The sequence below is a fragment of the Prionailurus bengalensis genome, chromosome B3, assembly GCF_016509475.1.
Source record: "Prionailurus bengalensis isolate Pbe53 chromosome B3, Fcat_Pben_1.1_paternal_pri, whole genome shotgun sequence".
Classification (NCBI taxonomy): domain Eukaryota; kingdom Metazoa; phylum Chordata; class Mammalia; order Carnivora; family Felidae; genus Prionailurus; species Prionailurus bengalensis.
Window position 1 is genome coordinate 25,450,701 of NC_057355.1, and position 9,682 is coordinate 25,460,382.

The 9,682-nt window shown below is 38.9% G+C and overlaps 1 non-coding gene across 1 annotated transcript; it reads right to left on the bottom strand.

Moving 5' to 3' along the window:
• Positions 1-3,694: 3,694 nt before the first annotated feature.
• TRNAE-UUC lies at positions 3,695-3,766 on the bottom strand. The gene has a single exon. It is a non-coding gene; the product is annotated as a tRNA-Glu (tRNA).
• Between the last annotated feature and the right edge of the window lie 5,916 nt (positions 3,767-9,682).

Sequence of the window (9,682 nt, forward strand, 5' to 3'; positions counted from 1 at the left end):
GTATCTGGGAGTGGCTATAAGTCCAAGTTTGCTTGGTTAATTAGCTGAAACCTGGACCAACTATGGCCCACCTCCATTGGAATTATAAAGTCATACATGGGTGATATAGGATGGACAAATATTTTTAAAGATTTAGACAAATTGTCATGTTGCAGTGGAATTTATAAAATGAGACACAAACACTTGTACATCTACTATACCCCCAAGAGAGGCCCAGAAAATAGTTCCTTCATTAAGGTATTGAGAAATGCATTTGTAAGGGGAGCACCAGAAGCTTGAAAAACCCTTGGTTTCAGTCTTCCACATGCCAGGATCACTGGGAAAAACTACAAGGGCTCCTGATTCAATGGGAATCATGGAATCCCAGAGTAGCAAAGTCCAAGAAGCCAAGCTGCCAGGACAAAAGTGGGTTTGGTCACTGAAGCAGTCCTGGAACAACAGGGATCCTTGGCAGTGGTGTCCTAGTAATTAAGTACATGGGTGGTTTGATAAAGTATTATTTGATATATACAATTAAAAAACTGTAGATTTGGTGACCAGAATGTGGCTTGAGTCACGACAATGGAAATGTGTTGCATATGTGGTTGGGTACCAAAAGCCAAGTTAGTTCATAGTTTGGAGTCCTACTGAAGGAAGGGTAGACTGGTTCCACTTGAGAAAGAACCCCACCCTCAACACTGCCACAAGAATAGGCTGTAAATATGTCCCCAACCCTTTCCCCAGAGGACCTATATATAGCCATTCATTCCATTGACTTAACACTAGCTAATTTAACACAAGTATTTTCCTGTGGTTAGGCAACTAGGAATTACTAGTATTAATGTTGCTGTTGTTATTTGTTCCTCCTGGCCTTTGAATACTTTTATGTGGTTCATTGGAGCTTAGGAGATAAAGGAAGTTTTGGCTTCTGCCTATCTCAAAGTTGTTCCAGTGGGTCTGTGGACACACCTGATTCTGTTATATTCAGTTCAAATGTATTACTTGGCAATCAGCATTATCATATTGCTCCCTGAATCTTGGAATGAGGACTACTATGGCCAGAAAAGACAAATGGTAGCCCCTGGAAGTTCCCTTTCTAACCAAAAGAGTAAGCCAAAATCAATTGTGCATCCTAGGGAGAATTAGAGAGATTAGTACCACCAACAGAGACCTGAAAGATGCAGGAGTTTTCCCATGATGTATCTAGTTTTTGACTCATCTACTTGACCTGTGCAAAAGGCAGACTGATCTTGAGAATAACTTGACTCATGTACATTTGCATATCCCCTCACCTTGCTAACTCATCCTCTAGGCCTTAGGTGAATATTATTTCTTCAAGAACTTTCCCTGACATACAGAATAAGTTTTTCACTCAACTCCCCTCAAAAAGTCAGTAAGGCTAAAAGGATAACAGTAGATGGCAATTACACAGTAACAACACTTGTGTCTCTTGGTCTGCAGTCAAGAAAACAAATATTTCAAACAGGAAATTTAACAGAGGGAATCAGTTGCAGACTTTTTAGAAGTGCTGGAGGAGCTAAAGAGGATATAAAATTAGATTATTCAGAAACTAGTAACTGCAGATACCACAATTCACTTAGGGCTGAAAGAATAAAAAAGAAGAGGTGGTGAAGAGCTCCTGAAGGTAGGACACCACTCTGCATGTCACTGGTGGGCACTGCCATTGCCATTAGAGGCACATTGTGACTTTCAAACCCACTATGCTCTGTGGAAACTTTAAGGAGCAGTAGAGTCCATTGCCACCCATTGTGACACCGCTGGTGGCTCACAGCTGACAGCAGCCCCTGTAGACCAGAGTCTACAGCTGCTAGTAGCCATCAGGGATGCCCACTGCTACCAAAGACATCAGAAGCATTAAAAAAATGGCTCTGCTTTCTTAACACATTTCAGTCTTTCAGCCAGTACTTCCCTTGGGTAAAAGCTAACCAGACATCTACTGGAAAGGGAGTCTGGGAAATGAATTTTGCAGAGATGCAGCCCTCTCAAAAAGGAGAAGAATATGAAAGATGTGAAAGAAGGCAAGAGCAAACAAGAAAATAACCAGAACATCCTACCCTTTTGGTTATTTGACATCCATTCTCCTCAGCTTTCCACCTGTATTTCACTTCTGTACAAGGGCATAATATTCAGGGTAGTATGATGGGATTATCTTAAATGAATGAAATATTTTCATTGGTTTTTCCAAAAGTGAGATGTAAAGTCTCCTCTATATCTACCACTGTAGCCAGCCCTGGGTGAGGCTGTTAAGATAGTTCTGGCCAAAGCCAGTGGTACCATGGAGATGTGCAATGGGAGTATGAATGGAGAGAAGGCAATCAGTCTGAGAGGTATTTACAGATTTAATTTAACTTAATTTTCAGAATTAAATCTTAAAAGAATTTGTCATATGTCACATAATGAACAATGTCTGAAGCAATAATTTGCAGAACACTCAAATGTTCTTTATGGTCAAATCTATATTGTCTCCATCCAGACTAAGAAAATAAAATTCAAATTCAATCAAAGAATGGAAGTGACTGCCTATGCATGAACAATTTCCCCATATAAATTTTATCTCTGTGTGTAGCTCATGTTGTTTGTTTATGGATGGTTCAGAGGCCTTGGATATTTTCTCAAATGGTTTTATTGTCCAAATCAAGCCCAAGACATCTGCAACTGGTATACCATGAGTCTGCTCACATGATTGATCAATCCCAGTGAATGGCACAGGATTCATTCAAACAATAGAATTTTCAAAGGAGATAGTATTGTGTGCATTAACCACTACTCATCTAGACTTATAATTAAAAGTATGTAGGCCTATTCATAGAAAAATATTTTATTTCTATCCTGGAAATGGCTTAGAAGCTGAGAAAGTTTCAAGGCTCTTTCTGCTTCTGAAAGTTTGAATTTGCTGAGTGCTGACTTCAACCTAAGCACATGTGTGATTCTATCCAGAAGCTGATTCCACGCTTCAGTTTCCCCACACGTTCTGTGAAAGTTCGCTAAGTGAATGGATTTGGTTTTTTCCTTCACTCTCTACCTCTGTTAAACCTCTGTTAAAGCTGTACTTCTATTTGGAAACCTCTTATTTCTTATCTCAGCCCTAGTGACTCTTGCTTCAGGACAGCAGCCTGCCATCCCCACTGAGTTCTCAAATACAGCTGCTCTTGAGTGCAGGTTTCTTATGCCCCTTCTCTCTTCCTATTGTTCACCGTCTCTTTAATTTTGGTCCAGAAACACTTAGCGTTGGCATAGACAGCAGTGAATTGGCCAGGACATTAGAATTCTAAGAAGTCTAAAAGAACTGGTAATTATGTGAGGTGATGGAGGTATTTATTAACTCACGCTACTATGGTAAATATATAACGTAAAAACCATCATGCTGTACACCTTAAACGTACACAGTGTTATATGTAAATTATCTGAATAAAGTAGGAACAACAACAAAAAAATCCTTTACCTAATAGAGTTTGACCACTAAATATTATGATCACTTGTAACATTTTACATGACTTGTATGATGGGAAGAAGTTAATTAACCACACAAGCAAGCTTTTCTGGGTTGAGTATCACAAGCTAGGCGTTCCGATCTCCACGTTCCCCCGATGTAATTACAGCTTTATTTAAGTAATTACAGCTTTATTTAATACATTTTTGCTAGGAATGGTCTAAATTGGGTGATAATTTTAAGAGAGTTCTAAAACGTAACCCTTTCCCACACCGGGAGTCGAACCCGGGCCGCCTGGGTGAAAACCAGGAATCCTAACCGCTAGACCATGTGGGAGAAGACAGCTCTAGCTTGCCGTGTAAGTAAATTGAAACATTCTCTCAGCTTCCGCCTTCTGTGTTCGACCCCGCCTCCTGCCGCTCCAGCTTTCTGCGCAAGCGTGGCTTTTCGGCTTTCTCTAGTTGCGGCGAGCTCCCGACGCTTTCTCCGCCCAAGGGTGGGAGCGGGTGCTTTGTCTAATGGTCGCTGCGGCCTGCCTGTCTCCCTGCTTAGAGAGGCTGCAGCCAGGACTGAACCTCCAGAAATCTCTGTTAAAAAGCTCCCGAGGTGAGATTTGGATAAGAATGGACTAAATGGCTCAAGGAACAAATTCTGAGATTGGCTCCCCAGGTCCCAGTTCTCCGGGTTTGTCGCTGCGGATAACCTTTTATTAGACCAGATTTTTCCAATCATGAGAGTTTAGCCCTTAGGGCATTTTAACTGGAATTTCACAGTTAGATGCCTGCATGAATGAAACCCGGAATAACCTGTGGGGAACGTTTTGGGCGAATATGGCCTTCGGAGACTACTGTTTTCACGATCTTGTTTAGGATTGGCCTTACATTAATAAAACCAAAGCAAAACACCCAAAACTTTAAGTAAAGGAAAAATCCACACATTGCACTACAGTAAAGAACTCGTACCTGGGGGTGGGGGTGGAGGGAATAAAAACAACAACAACAACAACAACACAGATTGGGAATAAACATAAAAGATAAATACATAGATAAGAAACCACACACGATTTTTAGTAAGACAAACACTGCGATATGAAAGTGAGAACTTGCTGTGAATAGGCCATTAGTTGGAGAGGAACCCCATGGACAAAACAATTTGAAAAAAATCTCAACCTCTCTGGCTCCCAGCTAGCATTTGGACAAAAAACAAAAGTGTGAAAATGTGAAGTGTTGGCAAGTATGTGGGAAAAAGGAAGTTCTTAGAAACTCCTAAAAATTGATCAAGGAGGCACAGTGTCAGGATTTTCTAAATGTGTTTATGACCAAGCAATTCTATTTTTCAATTTTCGTAAACCCCGCATTGTTCTTGAACTGCTTCTCAGACACTTAATATCAAGACACACTGCTGTGCAAGTAATACACACACCTTGGGGCATGATAACATTACCACAGTGGAGGGCCAGGATCACCCTAAGGAAAAAGGGAAAAAGGATGAAGGGATTAAAATATTCCTAATCTCTAAGAATTTCAAATGTCTGATGAAAAATCAAAATTCTTAAGAATTGAAAACATTTTTCGACATGAAAGGGACCATAAATAACATCAATATGTCAAAATTCTAGCTACAGATTGTAAGGAAATGTTTGAAGTATGTTTTATAGGAAAAGGTGACTATGCATACCATACAACTGAAACTAAGCATCTGGGGAAACCCACAGGGATAGGGGGCAAGGAGTTCTGATTAGCCAGTAAATTCAGGGAAAAAGCTCAGCCTCATGTGTAACCATGGCAGCACAATGTAAAACAATGCTAAAATATCCAGTGTTAGGGAAGAAGTGAGGACACAAACCCAGACAATGGAAATAGGCACAGTCCATTTGTGGAGGGAAGGGAAGGAATGGGTAGGAACAACTTGGCAATTAGGTATTGAAGTGTGGAAGGTATATATTTAATTCAGCATTTTCAATTCTGTGCTGCCCATAGCCAGGTACCCTATGATGGCAGCATATTAAGATTGTCTGGGAGGCAGTCCTCTCAGTAGAGAGTCTTGGGGCCTCTTCCTACTCTTAACACACTCTGCAGCTCCCACATGGGAGAACAAAGAGCACAGCACAGACTTCAAGGTTATTCATTAACATTCTGAAAAATCAATAGTTGACTGGCATCCCCCAGCCCCTCATCACCTGAATGCAGAGCCTTCTGAGGCAGGAGGGGCCAGAGCCACAAGATGGCTCTTAAGATGGAGTAGGATTCTGAACTGTCTCTCTATCCTGTCCATACTAAACATGGGGCCTAGTATATGATAGATACGCAATAATTTTTGATTGGTTTATTTTCTTTTCAACGATAGTAAGATTATGAAAGTGATTTTTTGGCAAGTCCGAGTTCCTCAACTTGTGTTTCTAAAAATGTGTCCAGTTGGGAAGGAAGATGGTAACCACCCTTACTCTTGCTAACAAATACACTAAACAAAGCAGACACAAAACTGGCATTGCTTCTATAGAGCATCTTTGATTACTCTCTAAGCCAAACCAAACATTTATTTAAAAAGTAACTGTTCATTATATTGGGCTAGCCACATGGAATTGCCAATTACCCACTGGTTTTGATTTACTACAATGGAAATTTCATGTTTTAACACAATTCTTCCCCTAACTGTGATCATCCAGATTTACCTAATAATAGCAGAGACTTAAGGAAAACATACTATTTAATTGAAATCTGAGTTTTCCAACAGCAATATCAACAGCAACAACAACAATAAAAAACTACACTTGCTCCCAGGATATAGACACTTTGCTTTTTAAAGTCACCATGCAAAGATGAAAGCCTAGTGGGCTGAGGGGTGGGAAAAGAGCAGTTACAGAGTATTTATTTAACAAATTTATTCTGGTGTGTAAAAGCAGAGTTGAAATGTGATTCGCAACTTCAACATTATTTAAAATTTTTAAACTAACGTTACTTATGTATTTTGAGAGAGAGTGAGAGATAGCGTCACAATTGGGGAAGAGGCAGAGAAGAGAGGGAATCCCAAGCAGGCTCCACACCATCAGCAAAGAGCCTGATTCAGGGCTCCAACTCACAAACCATGAGATCATGACCTGAGCTGAGATCAAGAGTTGGATGCTTAACCTGCTGTGCCACCCAGGTGCCCCAATTCAACATTATTTAAATCAATGAGAATTCCTGAATTATTAGAGGGAGAAGAAAATTCCCTTCAGTGAATAAAAAACATTTATGAATTCATCTCTAAAATGGGGACTCCTTTAAAATAAGCTACATTTCCAAGTATGTTGAAAAAAATAGTCATTGCCTTAGAGAATTAGCATGTGATTGAAGAGACTGTAGCAACCATTAAAAAGATGATGTCATTCATCATGAAGCCATGCTTGCTTTTCAGTAGGAATGAAGTTGTCAGGGAGATAATTCTTGAGGGCACACAGGCTTAGATTTTTATTGGTTGAGTAGAAGCCCATTCAAGTTTTTGGGGCTTAGAGTTTACACAAATGTTAGGATCTATTAAAAAAAAAGAATGCAAAATCATGAATATAAAATTCTTTATGGAAGTGAATATTTAGAGTAAGAAGAAATCACAATGAATTACACATTTAAAAATGAAAAATATCACAAATATTTAAAAATCTAGAAAAGAATATTTTTATTTATTAACTTCTAATGCCCCCATGTTAATTTTTTTTCTACATTTCTTTTTGGCTGCATACTCTGATCCTTTCCTCATGTGACACAGAATGTAATATTTTCTGTGGAGAGAATCTAAAGATAATGCAGTCATTAGCATGATTTTTGAATTTAAAAAATTCTTAATATTTATTTTTGAAAGAGAGAGAGACAGGGTGTGAGTGGGGAGGGTCAGGGAGGGAAGCACAGAATCTGAAGCAGGATCCAGGCTCTGAGCTGTCAGCACAAAGCCCAATGTGGGGCTTGAACCCACGAACTGCGGGATCATGACCTGAGCTGAAGTCAGATGCTTAAACGACTGAGCCACCTAGTGCCCCCCCCCCCCCACCTTTTTAAAATTTTTTAAAAATTTAGCATGATTTTTGAAAATTGTTCTTTTGTTATTGATAGTTGAAAATTTTTATTTTAGTTTCTCAACTCATTGTTAGTAATAACATACATTTTTAACATTGCTATTAAATTACAGCAACTTCTGTTAAAGTTTTTTCATACATGAATCATAACATTGCAGGATATTTCAAATATTCCCTCAATTGTTGACACTTATTTACCAGTTTAGTAGTTGTGTCTCATTGCACTGGCATCTTAGAAGATTTTGTGGTTGTTTCAGTCTTTGTTGAAATCAGTATTTTGTGTCAAATCAGCAGGAAATTTAAATATTTCCTCAATGAATTCATATGATTTGCTCCTTTTTTATTTTTTTAAAGTGAGAGAGAGAGAGAGAGAGAGAGAGAGAGAGAGATTGAGAATGAGTTGGGGAGGGACAGAGAGCGAGACAGGGAGAGAAAGAATCCCAAGCAGGCTCGACAGACACTCAGTGTGGAGACCAAGGCAGGCTTGATCTCATGACCGTAGATCATGACCTGAGATGAAATTAAGAGTGATGCTTAACCTACTGAGCCATCCAGGAGCCCCATTTGCTCCTTTTTATTAATTAGATTATCAAAGAATTTAAGAGTTTATTTACCACTTCTTTTTGAAATTTATATCTTTTTCTTAATGAATTATTACTTTGGTATTATTTATGTGACTTTCACATAATGTGTCAAGATTTGTTAAAACCCCATTGTGTTGGAATGTGTAAAACATAATTTCACACACAGATGAACATTCACAGTTTGTAGGATAGCTGTGATTTTGTGCTTTGCAATCATAAGACTTGTTATAAATTATTTTCTATATGATTCCTATCCAGAAAAGTATCTAGGAGTTTTTGAATGGTATCAAGTATATTCCTAAGAGGAAACCAATGATAATGCCATCCTCTAGTTAAAATTTTGCATGTCTGGTAATTGGAAGAATTTTCCACAGGCTAGCTTCTGGCTCTGTAAGTAGCAAAGCTGCTTTTCTTCCATTGCAGACATCTTCCAGTGCCAGAGCCATAGGAAATGTTCTTATCAAGATAACACCTCTAGCTGTTTGTGTCATAATACTGAGTGATTAGCATGGTGAAGTTCAAGTCTGTCAGGCTCAGCACTCATACAAATGTTGGGATCCATTTAAAGAAAAAGAATACAAATTCATGAATGCAAAATTCTGTATGAAAGTGAATATTCATTGTGGACAAATGACAACTAATTACACATACACAAAATGAAAAATACCAAAAATATTTAAAAATCTAGAAAAGAGGGGCACTTCTGCAGCACAGTTAGTTAAGTGTCTGACTCTTGGTTTTGGCTCAGGTCACTATCTCATAGTTCTTGGGATTGAACCCCACATCGGGCTAAATGCTGAGTATGGGGCCTGCTTGGGATTCTCTTCTCTCTCTGCCCCTTCCCCACTTATTCTCCTTCTTTCAAAATAGATGAATAAACATTAAAAAAATCTAGAAAAGGGTATTTTTATTTATTAACTTCTAATGCCCCCATATTACTTTCTTCAGCCAGACCTTGAATTCTCATAGCCATCCAATTCCACCCAACCTGAGGGGAGTTGTGAAGGACCAGAATTCCAAGGAGAAGGAGACATTTACCTGATTGTAGTTAAAATAACTTACTTTGTAAACTTTACAAAACCTGTGACTACATAAGACAGTCTGTGAGCCACGCCCAGGGTCTTGAAAAGGGCCAGTGAAAAGTGAAGCTTCCTAAAGCTAAAGCCTCATTTACTTCATGAAAAATTCACCTCTGGCTTTAGGAAGTAGACCTAAAGTCTCTGTCACCTTCCTCCTTTCTATCCCATCAACAGGGCCCTAGTTTAGACCTCCCTTGGGTAACTCCTGAATGATTGAAAATGTTTCCTTGCTGGTCTGTCAATACCTTGGTTTTATCTTCTATCTAATATCTCATTAGTCCACTAATTAAAACCTTCCAATGGTTATTTATCATCTAAGGTCAAATTCCTTAGCAGTTCAGAAAGGTCATTCATATCTGACTCATGCCTCTACATACAGCCTTATTTCTCCATGCTTTGTATTCTTTGTTGTTTCTCCTACTGTGCAGTACTAAAAACTCTTTTCCTTTGTATGTGCCAATTTACCTCTACTAAATTGCCTTCTTCCCCCAACTTTGTGCATATCCTTCATCTGCTTTACCTAAGGAATGCTTCCTTATTT